General features: G+C 36.5%; 1 long non-coding RNA gene across 2 annotated transcripts in view; it reads right to left on the reverse strand.

The window, feature by feature from the left end:
• Positions 1-1,875: 1,875 nt before the first annotated feature.
• Positions 1,876-14,629, reverse strand: part of LOC143669153 (uncharacterized) — a 96,331-nt gene continuing 83,577 nt past the window's right edge. For both annotated transcript variants that reach the window (XR_013168753.1, XR_013168754.1), the window contains 2 exons: positions 11,711-11,756; positions 1,876-2,318 (listed from right to left, as the gene is read on the reverse strand). This is a non-coding gene — a long non-coding RNA (uncharacterized LOC143669153). The remainder of the gene's footprint in view (positions 2,319-11,710; positions 11,757-14,629) is intronic.

The raw sequence follows: 14,629 nt of genomic DNA on the forward strand, positions 1-14,629 counted from the left end.
CCAAGGGAAAAGAGGAGGGCTGTGAAGTGGTGATCAGATACTGAACAACAAAGAGGATACCCTTGAGGACCACTATGACAGACTTTAAAAACATTGCAGTTAGCAACCCCCCTGGGCTACATTTTCTCTTTAGCAAGGATGTCAGAGAAGATAAAAGTGTCACTATGCATTCCAGACTGTACGCCTCTGTAAGAAGAACTAAAAGCAGCTTTGGAAAACTGTAGAAATGAATTGAATTTCAAAGTGTTCCTGGGCAATAATCATATCTTCCGTGCTACATTCTGTTATAATTAAACAATTCCCCACTGGTGTCACATTGAACTAATATGCTCTTTTGCCCATCAGCCACTAAGGGCTTATATTAAATATCAGTAATGAGACAGTATTGCCATCCCACTGACACAATTATTTTTAATATGTCAGATAAGATGAACCCATTATGATAATATTTTTATCTTGGACTTCCTTCCAAAGAATTCATAATGCTTCCAAACATATTATCTCAAATCCTCACCACATTCCTTTAGGAAACAAGGGTAAAGTTATTGCCATTCCATTTCATATCAAAGTAAATGGGGAATCTGGGCTGTTTGGGGCTGATACAATCATTTTGACTGAACTGATTGACAGGTAGGTTTACTGAAGTAAGCAGTTGAAATAAGTTACATCAGCCAAATCAGAACTATATAACTGCTGCTGGAAAATAGTTCTGGTAAAGAGATATATGGATATATTGTCACCAGTTGTTGACAGGTGTTGCAAGATATTTGTTACTAATAAAAAATTAAAGTATAAAGGAGTAAAGGTGATTTGATCTTTTTAGAAATTAGAGCAGATTCAAGGTTATCTCTTTACCAGTGACCCTCTCACTCACCTGATATGTTTAATACATCTCCACCAGAGAGAAAAGGTTGTCATTATATTTGGTATAATAAGAATATACAGGCTATACATGTTACATTATTAACAGCAATCTTCACATGTGTAAACGCTGGGGGCAAATGTGAAAAATCATGAATTCAAACTTAATTATTAGCCTGGATTAGTCTGTTTACATGACTAGAGCAGCCAGGTGTTCATTTAAAAAAACAAACAGAGTATCTATCACAGTTCTTACAGGCTTTGCCACAAGTCAGAGTAAAATCACAAAAGCAGTGATGATTTGTCTAGCGTCATAAAATGTCTACATTGTAGATCCCAAGCAAACAGAAAAATGTTGAACAGTGATGTACTCTAGATGCTACTAGACTAGTACGATAGTATACTGTTTTAAAGTTTGGGACCTAGAGTCAAATTGCCTGGGCTTAAATCCTACCACCACCTTTTACCAGTTTTCTAACATTATGCATATTTCTTCAGTGTTCTGTTCCTCTGTTCCCACATCTGTAACCTGGGCTCTATAAAATAATATCTATTTCACCAGGTTTATGGAGGTTAATTGTATCAGTATTTGTAAAGCATTGTATAGTACCTAATCCATAAAATACACTCAGTAAAATCAAATTGTCACTGCTATTCCCAAACATGGTTAGTCATCAGATTCACCAGGGATCTTTGATTTATCTCTTCCTGCCCCACCCAGATTAACTGAATCAATTGGCCAGATGTAACCAAGAAATTTATGCCACAAAAGTTCTCTAAATGAGTCTCCTGATCAACTGAATTTTAACATTAATAAATCCCAATAATTGCATTATCTCAAAGTTACAACTTCTCAGAGATCATCTATTTGTTCAAAATGTTTGCTTTCATACACACTACTTCAACATTTTTATCTAACAATATCTTTTTCATTTATGTGCTTATGTATCAGTCCAGTAAATCTAATTGATATTAATTTTTCACCATGATGATTTATTATAATTACTTCCATTGTGTTATAAGAAAATAAGTAGATAGACAATATGCCTTATTGAAGCTTGAGTGCAGTAGATAAGAACAGCCTTAAATATAAATCTCTTCATCTATAGGACATTGATTTACTAACATTTATTATTTCTATGGTTTGTCTGCCTTCTCAAACAAGACTGTGGCCTTCCCTCTAATGGATCATTGGAGGGAAGCTGTTCAATCATTTAACAGTGTATAGTATATTTATTTTAAATGTGGGAATGTTATCACAATAATGTATGAAATAATAGTAATTTTTTCAAGAGATTTATAAAGAAAATCATTGAGAGCAGAGAAGCAATCTCTTTACTGGAAGTTCGGCTTTCAGGTAGCAAATCGAGTCACAGGATTTGGCAATACCACTCCCTCGATGTAGGACCTCTTGTTACCCACAGTCCCCCAGTCATGTTTGCACCATAAACTGCTCTCTAAAAGTAATAACATAGAAGACAAACATTATTCATTTGGATCTAAAATCTACTGGGGACTTTCAGTCATAGCCTGCAGCAGACAAGATAAGAAATACCTCAATAAAGAGGCACTCACAGGACAGTTTCCGCTTTCACTGGGAGAAAGGATTATATGAAATGAAATCTAAAAATATCTTAGAATATTCTTTAATATTCACAGGCAGACACATATAGACAGATGACCTCTTTTTTATTTCCTGAAAAATGCCATAATGAGATCTTATCAGGATAGTTACCCCTTTCTGCATATTTTGTTGGAAAAAGAACAGATTTTGTATGAGACAGAGCTTCTCTCAATCCTTTGGTACTTCTTTGACCTGCCAAGTGACCCATACCAAGGTGATTAATCTCCCCTAAACTGAACTGAACTTTTTCACATGTAAAACAGGAAATTATTGCAAATATTAAATTTGATAATGTGAAACTGACTGATCCATTCATTACCTAATAGAGAGCAGACATTCAGTACATGTATGTTTTATAAATAATTTCTCTTATTTTTTAATATTAACCAGAATTGAATGTCAGCTGTTATTGTATATGTCTAGTCTTGTTCTTACATTTCAGAAGAGGAAAACAGGTTTTTTTTGTAATCAATACTAAACTAAACCTTTTGAATTACCTATTTTCTTTTACTTCAGTAAATATGAAATGATCTGAGAGGACTGATCATTTCTACTGAGCCCAGAGCCCACCTAAAACTTCAAGTTGTATTTTTATTCACTAAGGCTATTTGCGTTTGAGAGTAAAAGATAAGAGAATTAAGAAGCAAGGACATAAAAGAAGGGAACAGAATGAGAGGTAAGGGAAGAAAGAAAGAGAAAGTGAGAAAGGGAGAGAAGTAGATAGGAAAAGAACAGAGAAAGACAAAAGGTGGATTATTATATGGAAAAATATTTACATGATTTTTCAGGCAAAAATGGCTAGATTATTTGACATTAAATTTTTCCTTGTGTATTACACATCAAGCTTTGAAACTAAAAGAATATTAATTTCATTTACTTATCCGACAAATATTAGGGAATGTTTAGGGTAAGTATTTGGGTTTTGAAAACACTTGCACAGACAAATATATATGTATACTTAAGCTATCCATCAGAAAAAGACCAAATAATATCTACATATAAAATGATCATGGAACATAAAAGGACAAATATCTTACTGTGGTTATATAGTATATAGAAATTTAGATTCATGATGCCATGTTAGATGGAAAGAACTGAGCTAAAATTCAATTAACATAGAATCTGGACTCAAATACGACAACAAATTACTATGTGAGCTTAGGCAAGTCATTTAAATTTTCTGATACTTAGTTTTTATTGTAAAATGAGATCATATAATACCTGTCCTTCTTATAGTACAGAGCATTTATAGAAGAAAAAAAAAGAAACAATATCTTACTAAGTTGTTTTGAAAATCAAACAAGCAACACCAAAATTCATTGTTAATTGTTATAAAAATTATATAACTTTAATGCATATAGCCATATACTTTTTTACAGCAGAATGAAAATTAAATAAATGACAAGGTTTCCATGTTCCTAGATACAAAGGTGCAATATTAAAAGAATGTCAATTTTTTAAAATAATGTTCAAATATAATGCAATTATATTTCAAAGGGAAATTTTAACATAACAAGTCCTATAGTTCATATGGAAGGATAACAAATGAAACTAGGAAAAAATTTTAATAAAAGAATAATGAAAATTTATTATAAAACTACAAAAATGAAAAATTTTTATAAAATACCAATAAGCCAAATTAATGATGACCATCTAAATCTAACCCTTACCATACATATTCCAAAACATTCCAGATCATATATAGGAAGACAAATTCCAGACCTTCAGCCAGACTAGCAGCTAGTGAATACCACAAAACACAAACTATCTGCAAGTAGAAAAGTAAACAAGAGTTTTCAGAAAGCTATATTTTGAGCACCCCCTACAAGCCTTGCAGAGAGTTAAGAGAAATCTGAACAAACTGTGAAGAGAGATGTGGGGAGAAAAGGGCATGATATGAACATAAAATCGCCTCAGAAGGAGAAGGTCAATCCTAAAGTTAAAAACAGGTAAAAAAAAAAAAAAAAAAAAAAAAAAAGCCCAAGTAGGATGGCAGCATTTACTTCAAGGAAGGAATTTACAAGTGTATGAGCCCCAAGGTGGCAGCCCTAGTGAGTCATTGTCTCTGGGAACAAAAGAGATAAAAAAAGAAGAAAAAAAAAGAAGCACCTTTAGGTACCTGTGTGGTGAAGGGAAAAAGAAGCAATGAAGGGAAATGTATGAAGCTTCTGTGAGAGACAGAGAGAGAGAAACGAAATATAGGGCACATACAATCACCACCTTAAATGCCCCACCCCCACCAACTTCCCACAAAAGCAATATACGGTAAACATATAACTTTGCTAAACTAAGAAAAGAGGACAATCTTGAACTAGGAACCTTGAATGCCACCTAAAATCGCCAAAATGCATAGATGCAGAAGTTCTTCATTCACAAAATGCATAGATACAGATAATCATCATTCACTATACAATGCCACTCTAAGAGGAAGACCAAAAAAAAAATCAGAATTAAAACATTACACCTGATAAAAATTTCCCTCAAAGGATTAACCATGAAGGAAAGTAAATTCATAACTCTAATGAAATTATATATCCTCCAAACAAGCATTCTAGAATAAAAAAAAAAACACATTGAATCAGAAATTCAAAAACTAAAATAAAAATAAACAAAAACTGGAAAAAATAAATCAGAGTACACTGAACTCCGGAAAAGAATCAGGGAGTGGGTGGCACTATTAATAAAAGGGAAAACTATGGATATTAATAAAATGGCATTGGGGCTAATGGATACAAATTTAAAACTAAATCTAAGTATACCTCTAAATATAAGTATACCTCTAACCCTCACCTTAAACTGAAAAAAATTCCAGGTGAATTATTACATCAAACATAAAAAAATAAATAAAACCCTTAAAACAGAAGTACTAGAAATCACTGTAAATAAATATTTATGCAATTTTCAGCAGATTAAATCTTCTTAATTACAAATCCAAAGGAAAAGATTAATAGATTAGCCTGCATAAAAATAAAAATGTTTATCTAAAAAGTTATAAACAAAATTAAAAGGTAAATTACAAACTAGAAAAATACATGCAAAATATATACTGATGTTCTTTCACATATATGTATATACACATACGTATATATACACACATCTATCATATAAAATTAAAAATTAGGCAAAAAAAGTGCAAGTAATTTGCAAAAGATTAAGGGATAACAATAAATATAATGAAATATCCAACCCCACTAGTTATAAAACAAAAGCAAATTTACATAAAAACATACCATCTTCATCTAAAAAACAGGCAAAGCTTATTCTATATAAATAGAGATTGCCATATATAACAGCTAGTTTGGGATAATATATACTCTCATCTACTACTACTTTTGATATAAAATTTCTGTGAAGGAGCTTGTTAATATATATAACAAGCATTAAATATAATTGTTGAATTTTGGAAGTGGAGAACACATCTAACATATCTTTACATCTCACACAGTAACTTACATGTAAAAATAATGCACAGCTGGTTCTGGGAAGATGGTGGAATAGGATAGGTCAAGTTCAACTCCGCTCCAAGGAACAGCTAGAGAAGGGATAGGAAGGAGACTGAGACAGAGATTTCAGGGTGTAAGTGACCAGGGAGGGTCTTCTCTACCACATAGGGAGGCCCTGGTTACAAAAGCTAAAGAACTGAGAGGCAGAGAACCTGAGACTATGTGGCTGGTGCAAATAGCTTAATGTGCCTCCTTCCAAATGGAAGCCAGGAACCCTCAGGAGTACACAGAAGAGGAGATGGGGAATAGGAACTAAGCCAAAACATGTCTCTTGAACATGCTACAGTCACTGGAGCAGCCCCGTGACCCACGACTCACCCCACACCCCACACACCTGATCCCCACCACCTGCCCTTCCCCACCGTGCTCTCAGTGCCCCTGCTTCACCCCTCCCCGACATGTACCCACCCCACACCCCTGCCCCAAGAGTGTGCATGCCTGCCCCAGCCCAGTCCACCTCTCCTGCACAACTGCAGTCTCACGCTGCCCTTCCCGAGACCCATCTCCCCCCTCCCTACTCCCTGCAGGCGGTCACCAGGCTGTAGGTACTTGCCTTCATACCCAGACTACATCTGCCCCCACCCCATGTGTAGCAGGCAGGCCTTGCCCTCTTTCTGGTTTAGCTGTGCTCTCTGTGGAAAATCCCCAAACCCCCTCTCCTTGCAGGCAAGTGAGATAAGGTTCATTTCCTGGTATAGAAACCCCCTTCCCTAGCCTTCAGGAACTGGTGAAGATGCACATAGACAAAAGAAGACATTCCTGGGGTAGGGGCCCCTCAACAGTTCAGCTCTGGGCCATTCTCAAATCAGCCAATTGTGTACCTTGTCTTTAACATGTCAAAGAGTCTATAAAAGCTAAGGTTGCCTTTTGTTCAGGGCTCAGACTTTTGAGGTGACTCAGCTGGGCCCTCGTGAGCACGAGCTAATAAAACCTGCTTCCTGAAACTATGGATCCTTAGTCTCAGCCTGTTTTAACTTTACGGAACGTTCCTGGAGGCCTGCAGCCTCATTCCTGGTTTTCGCGCTACACATGCAGTCATGCAACCTCACTCGGCATCCCCTCAGCTCTCAGCATGTGTGCCGTTTACAGCCGTCTCAGATCCATGCACATACATGGCTCCCCATCACACCCCCCAGCTCTGGGCAAGCACTGAACTATGAAGATGGGCTGCATCTGCCCCCAGCCCATGCAGACACAACCCTGACCTGCTGCCCCTGAGTTCTGCGCATGTGCACACAAGGGCCCTACCCCCTAGACCACTATACGCCAGGACCACATGCCCCAGACCTATGCACCTACATAGCCACATCCTCCTCACCACTGGGTGCCCATGCATTTGTGTACTGACTTCTTGACCCCTGCACCCCAACCCGCTGTCCCAAAAAAGTGCACACTTGCCCCACCCCTGGCACAAGTGCCCTGTTCCCACACCTTGCAGGTGCTCATGGGTGACTATGTACTACATAGCTGCCATTCTGCACACATATGCACACCTGCTCCAATCCCCTCCACAAGTGTGCACTAGCACCAGGGAACCACCCACCCAGTGCCACCACACCATGGCCCACATCCAAAAACATCGGTGACCTGTGCTGGCCCCTACACTTTCTCACATCTGCATCCAGGGCCCTCTGGACCCCTCCCATGCACAAGGACACACCCGCACCTACCCACCCCTGAGTGCCTCAACCTCTGTGCCACCTACCCAAAACCCTGATACCCATGACCCCCACATCCATGTGCCCACCCACATTCTACCTGCACACCAACCCCCATGCATCCATACAGCCACGCCATCCATCTCCCACCATGCTCTACCTTTGTGTCCCCCATGTTGTATCCTGTTCCTGTACTCCAAGTTCTGCCTGAGCTGCACCCCATATCCTGGCCTCTTGCACTGCATCTCCACAGCCCTGCAACCTGCACCCCATGCTCACAGGCACCAGTGTAGTGTCCCCAACCTCTGCCTATACCTTCACTGCAGCACATCACACTGTTGTGCCCTGCCCTGTGCCCCACATCCTGTCCCACATCCATCCTGAAAATAAAAAACTTTAGACTACTAAAGGAGATCAACTTCTAAAATAAACCTAATAAGATATTTACATGCCTTGAAGACAACAGAAGATCACTAAGCATATCATGATGCAGACAGATGTTGCCCAGCCTAATGACTAAATTAAAACTACAGAGGACAAACAGACTTTGGAACAACTAATCAAAGATGTTCAAATAACTCTATTAAATAAAATAAATGGGATGACTAATGACAAAAAAGGAGATCAGAAGACACTAGAAGAGCATAAAGAGGAACGTGAAAGAACAAATAGAAAAATAGCAGATCTCACAGAGTTTGAAGATGCTGTAGACCAAATCAAAATATACTTGAGAAACACTACAGCAGATTTGAAGAGGCAGAAGAAAGAATAAATGAACTAGAGGACAGGACAACTGGTTTTGAACACTTAAAACAGCAAATGGCAAAAAAGATGCAAAAATTTGAATTGGATCTCAGAGAAAAGATGGACAAACAAAGCACACAAATGTAAGACTCATTGGTGTCCCAGAAGGAGAAGAGAAGAGTAAATGGCTAAGAAGATTAGTTAAGGATATAAAAGGGGAAAACTTCCCAACCCTTATAAAGGACATAAATATGCAAATCAAAGAAGCTCAATGAAATCCAAATGGAATAAATCCAAATAGACTTTCCCTAAGACACATACTAATCAGTCTGTCAAATGTTGAAGAGAAGCAGAAAATCCTGAAAATAGCAAGAGAAAAACAAATCTACTACATACAAGGGTAACCACATAAAACTGAGTTCAGAATACTCAAATAGCACTATAGAGGCAAGCAGGTAGTGGTATATGTTTAAGATCCTAAAACAGTAAGACTGCCAATTAAGAATTCTCTACCCAGCCAAACTGTCCTTTAAAACTGAGGGTGAAATTAAAAAATTTTTAAATAAATAAATAAAAACTGAGAGAGAGATTAAAATTTTTACAAACAAATTCTTAAAGAATTTATCAACAAAAGGCCAGCTCTACAAGAAATACTAAAGGGAGTTCTGTTAGTTAAAAAAAAAAAAAAGACAGGGGAGGGAGTTCTGGTGGATGGCACAGAATTGAAGAGCACCAGTAAGGGTAACTGAAAGGATAAAAAGAGAAAGAGGGAGAAGAATATATAGGTGTAACAAATAAAATCCAAAAGATAAGATGGTGGATTCAAGAAATGTCTTTACAGTAATAACTTTGAATGCTAATGGACTAAACTTACTAATTAAAAGATACAGATTGGCAAAATGGATTAAGAAACATAATCCAGCTATATATTGGTTATAAAAGACTCGTCTTAGACACAAGAATACGAATAGATTGAAAGTGAAAGGATGGCAAAAGATGTTCCACATTAGCTAAACTAATATTGGATAAAATAGATTTGAAATGTAAAGACATCATAAGAGACAAAGAAGGACACTACACATTAATAAAAGGGACAATTCACCAAGAAGAAATCGTAACCATGAATGTTTATGCTCCCAATCAAGGAGATCCAAAGTACATGAAATAGATACTGGCAAAACTGAAGGGAGAGATGATGCTTCAACAGTAGGAGTAGGAGACTTCAATACACCACTCTCCTCTATAGATAAAACAACCAGACAGAGGGTCAACAAGGAAATAGAGAAGTTAAACAACTTGATAAATGAATTAAACCTAACAGACATATATAGGTCATCACACCCCAAAACATTAAGGATATACATTATTCTCTATTACTTATGGAACATTTGCCAGGATAAATCATATGCTGGGGCACAAAACAGGCCTTTTTAAATTTAAAAACACTGAAATTATTGAAAGCACTTCCTCTGATCACAATGGAATGAAGCTAGCTATCAGTAACCACCAAAGAATGAGAACTTTCACAAATATATGAAGATTAAATAACATTCTTAAACAGCCAGTGGGTCAAAGGAGAAATTGCTAGAGAAATCAGTAGCTATTTGGAGAGAAATGAAATTAAGAATACAATATAGCAGAACTTATGGGATGGGGCAAAGGATGTACTGAGAGGGAAATTTATTGCCCCAAATGCCTATATTAAAAAACAAAATAGAACGAAAATTGAGGACCTAACTGCTCACAATGAGGAACTTGAGAAAGAACAGCAAGATAACCCAAAGCAAATAGAAGAAAATAAATAACAAAGATTAAGGCAGAGTTAAATGAATGGGAGAAAAAAAGAACAATAGAAAGAATCAATAAAACCAAAAGTTGGTTCTTTGAGAAAATCAATAAAATACATGGGTAACTAGCAAAGCTGACAAAAAAAAGAGAGAGAGAGAGGATACAAATAAACAAAATCAGAAATAAGAAGGAATGCATTACCACAGACCCTGAAGAAATAAAAGAAAGCATAAGATGATAATATGAACAAATATATGCCAACAAATTACACAACTTAGATGAAATGGACTAATTCCTGGAAATGCACACAAGCTACACTGACTCAGGAAGAATTAGAAAATCTTAAAAACCAATCACAAGTAAAGAGTTTCAATCAGTCATAAAAAAATTTCCTACAAAGAATAACCCAGGGCCAGATGGCTTCATAGAGGAATTTTATCAAGCATTCCAAAAAGACCTAAAACGAATCCTGCTCAAACTTTTCCAAAAAAATTGAGGAAAAAGGAACATTACCGAACTCATTTTATGAAGATAAAGTCACTTTAACATCAAAACCAGGTAAAGATGCTATAAGAAAGGAAAACTAAAGGCCAATCTACCTAATGAACATAGATACAAAAATTCTCAACAAAATACTAGAAAATTGATTTAACATCACATTAAAAGAATTATACACCATGGCAAAATGGGGTTTATACCAGGAATGGAAGAATGGTTTACACAAGAAATCAATTAATGTAATGCAGCACATTAACAAATTGAAAGGGAAAATCACATGATCATTTCAATTGATAGTGAAAAAGCATTTGATAAAAATCAACATCCTTTGCTGGTAAAAACACTTCAAAAGGTAGGAATCAAAGGTAATTTCCTCAATATGATAAAGGGCACATATGAAAAACTGATAGCCAGCATTGTACTCAATGGAGAGAGATTGAAAGCTTTCCTGCTAAGTTCAGGAATGAGACAAGAATGCCCTCTGTCACCACTATTATTTAACATTGTACTAGAAGTTCTACTAGAGCAATCAGGCAAGAAAAAGAAATAAAACTTATCCAAACTGGAAAGGAGGAAGTAAAACTTTCATTATTTGCAGATGACGTGATATTATATTTAGAAAATCCTTAGTACTCTAAAATAAAGTTACTTGAGTTAATAAACATATTCATGATATGCAAGATGGTAGGATACAAAATTAATGTGCAAAAATTAGTATTGTTTCTATACACAAGCAATAACCTAACTGAGGAGTCAGTTAAGGAAAAAAATCCATTCAAAATAGCAACTAAAAGAATCAAGTACTTAGGAATGAACTTAACTAGGACGTAAAGGACTTGTACACAGGAAACTACATAACATTGCTAAAAGCAATCAAGGAAGATCTAAAATAGGTGGAAAGACATTCCTTGCTCATGGATAGGAAGGTTAAATATAGCTAAGATGTCAATTCTACCCAAACTAATCTACAGATTCAATGCAGTAGCAATCAAAATTCCAACAACATACTTTGAAGACTTGGAAAAGCTAGTTACCACATTCATCTGGAAGGGAAGGAGACCTTGGATAGCTAAATCCATCCTAAAAAAGAAAAAGAAGTGGGAGATTAACACTTCCTGATTTTAAAACTTATAAAACCACAGCAGGAAAAACAGCATGGTACTGGCAAAAAGACAGAAGTATTGACCAATGTAATTGAATTCAGGGTGCAGGAATAGATGACCAAATCTATGATCAACTGATTTTTGACAAGGCCCCCAAATTCACTGAACTGAGACAAAATAGTCTTTTCAATAAATTGGCATGGCAGAACTGGATATCAATAGCCAAAAGAGTGAAAGAGAAGCCTTACCTTACACACTATACAAAAATTAACCCAAAGTGGATCAAGCAGCTAAATATAAGAACTAGTACCATAAAGTCTCTAGAAGAAAATGTAGGGAAACAACTTAAAAACCTAGGAATAGGAAGTAGCTTCCTAAAACTTTATACCCAAACCACAAGCAACAAAAGAAAAAACAGATAAAAGAGAACTCAAAATCAAATGCTTCTGTACCTCAAAAGACTTTGTCAAAAAGGTGAAGAGGCAGCCAACTCAATGGGAGAAAATATTTGGAAATCACATCAGACAAAAGTTTGATATTCTGTGTACATAAAGAAATCATACAACTCAACAACAAAAGAACAAACAACCCAATTATAAAGTGGCTAAAGATATGAAAAGGCATTTTTTTCTGGAGAGCAAATACAGAGGGCTCAAAAACACATGAAGAGATGCTCATTTTCATTAGCTATAAGGGAAATGCAGATCAAGGCTACTATGAGATACCACCTCACGCGTATAAGAATGGCTGATACTAAACAAACAGGAAACTAAAAATGTTGGAGAGAATGTAGAGAAATTGGGATACTTATGTATTGCTGGTGGGGATGTATAATGGTATGGAAAATAGTTTGGCAGTTCCTTAAGAAATGAAATACCGAGTTGTCCTATGACTCAGCAATAGCACTACTTGGTATATACCCAGAAGACCTGAAAGCAGTCACACAAACAGACATTTTCACACCAGTATTCATATTCACAATTGCCAAAAGATGGAAACAATCCAAGCGCCCATCAACAGAGGAGTGGATAAACAAAATGTGGTATATACATACGATGGTATATTATGCAGCAGTAAAATGAAATGATCTCCTGAAGTACATGACAAGATGGATGAGCCTTGAGGACATAATGCTGAGTGAAATAAGCTAGGTACAAAAAAATAGATACTGCATGACTCCACTTTTATAAACTTGGTAAAGGTAAAATTGAAGGCTTATAATACAGAACATAGGGGACTTAGGGATGGGTAAACATTTAGCTAATGAGGTTGAACTCAAATGTAAGGGAATAGACAGAAGTGTAGGTGGTACTCTAGTGGGGCTATAAATAACATTACCATATTGAAGGTGAACATGACTGAAAGGGTTTATATGGATCTCTGTGTCCACTGATTAACACTACAAATATAAAATAAGTTCTTACATGAACTATTTCAAAGGTATGATTCTTGTACAAAAATGTTTAAAGTTCAGGATCCAGAGGGAAAATTGCTATTGCATGCTATGGACTATGTTTAACGGGAAAACACCAACAGTATCACAGCATCAGCAGGGGTAAATAACGGAGGAGGGACAAGAGTTAAGGGGAGGTTTAGTTTCCTATTTGGTGAAGGGTGTGTTTATTGGTTATCTTTCCCTTGGAAATAATGAAATTATCTAAAATTGGGAGTGTTGATGGACTGTGGACTTTGGGCTTTATACATGATGCCTAATGAATGCAGGTGGCTGAAGGATGCACTGACTGAGAAGTAGATTGGTGAATGATGGAATATACATATGATCGAATATTGTCAGGATACAAAAAGGAACAAAGTTGCGAGGCATACAATATAGTGAATGAATCTCTGGGACATTGGGTGAGGCAAAATAAGCAAGAAACAAAAGAGCAATTATTGTATGGTCTCCTTTAGAAAATGCTTATAAGAAAACAGGGGCCTAGGTTGTAAGCTCTTATAGCAGTTACATTTATTCCGAAGTGGTAATTATTATTTCTGAATTTTGAGAGGCTGTTTTATGTATGTATAATCTTGTATTTAGAGATAAGAAAGAAGCTGATCAGGTCGGGATTAAAGTAATTCAGAACATAGGGGTGAGAAAGACATTGTCTATATTTTAGAACCACACCTACTCTTTGAGACCAAAGGAAGAAAAGTTTATTTTGTCTGGAAACTAAATTTTCTGTGGTACATATCTAACTCAACCTGTCTGGATAGATCATTTAAACAATCCAAACACAGAGAGCCCAGAATAAGAATGAGGGCCTTTAATCCTGTATAGCTTAATGTAATGTCTGGATACATCTTAGAATATATTAAGCAGATAATCAAAAATTATTGGCAAAGTCCCTTCAGGAATGAGAGAAAAAATATGGAACTATTAAACTTTACCACTGGGGAAACCCTGATACTGTCTGTGTCAAACATTAGGGACACCCAAATCAATAGGCCAAGCCCTTGATCTTGAGGCTTATTCTTGTGAAGCTTATTTATGTAGTGGAAAAGTTTCGCCTAACTATAGGTATGCCTAAGAGTTACTTCTGGAGGATCTCTTTTGTTGCTCAGATTTGGCCTCACTCTCTCTAAGCCCAACTCTGTAAGTGAAATTATTGCCCTCCCCCCTGCATGGGACAGGGGTGAAAGTCTCCCTGGAGGCATGGGAGATGATACCCAGGGATGAGTCCATCCTTGGCACGGTGGGATCAACAATGCCATCCTAACCAAAAGGGGGAAAAGAAGTGTAACAGATAAGGTATCAGTGGCTGAGAGAGTTCAAATAGAGTCAAGAGGCTACTCTGGAGTTCACTCTTACACACGCTTCAGTTAGACATTGCTACCTATCATAACTGGCCA

This window comes from Tamandua tetradactyla, chromosome 25, assembly GCF_023851605.1.
Source record: "Tamandua tetradactyla isolate mTamTet1 chromosome 25, mTamTet1.pri, whole genome shotgun sequence".
Classification (NCBI taxonomy): domain Eukaryota; kingdom Metazoa; phylum Chordata; class Mammalia; order Pilosa; family Myrmecophagidae; genus Tamandua; species Tamandua tetradactyla.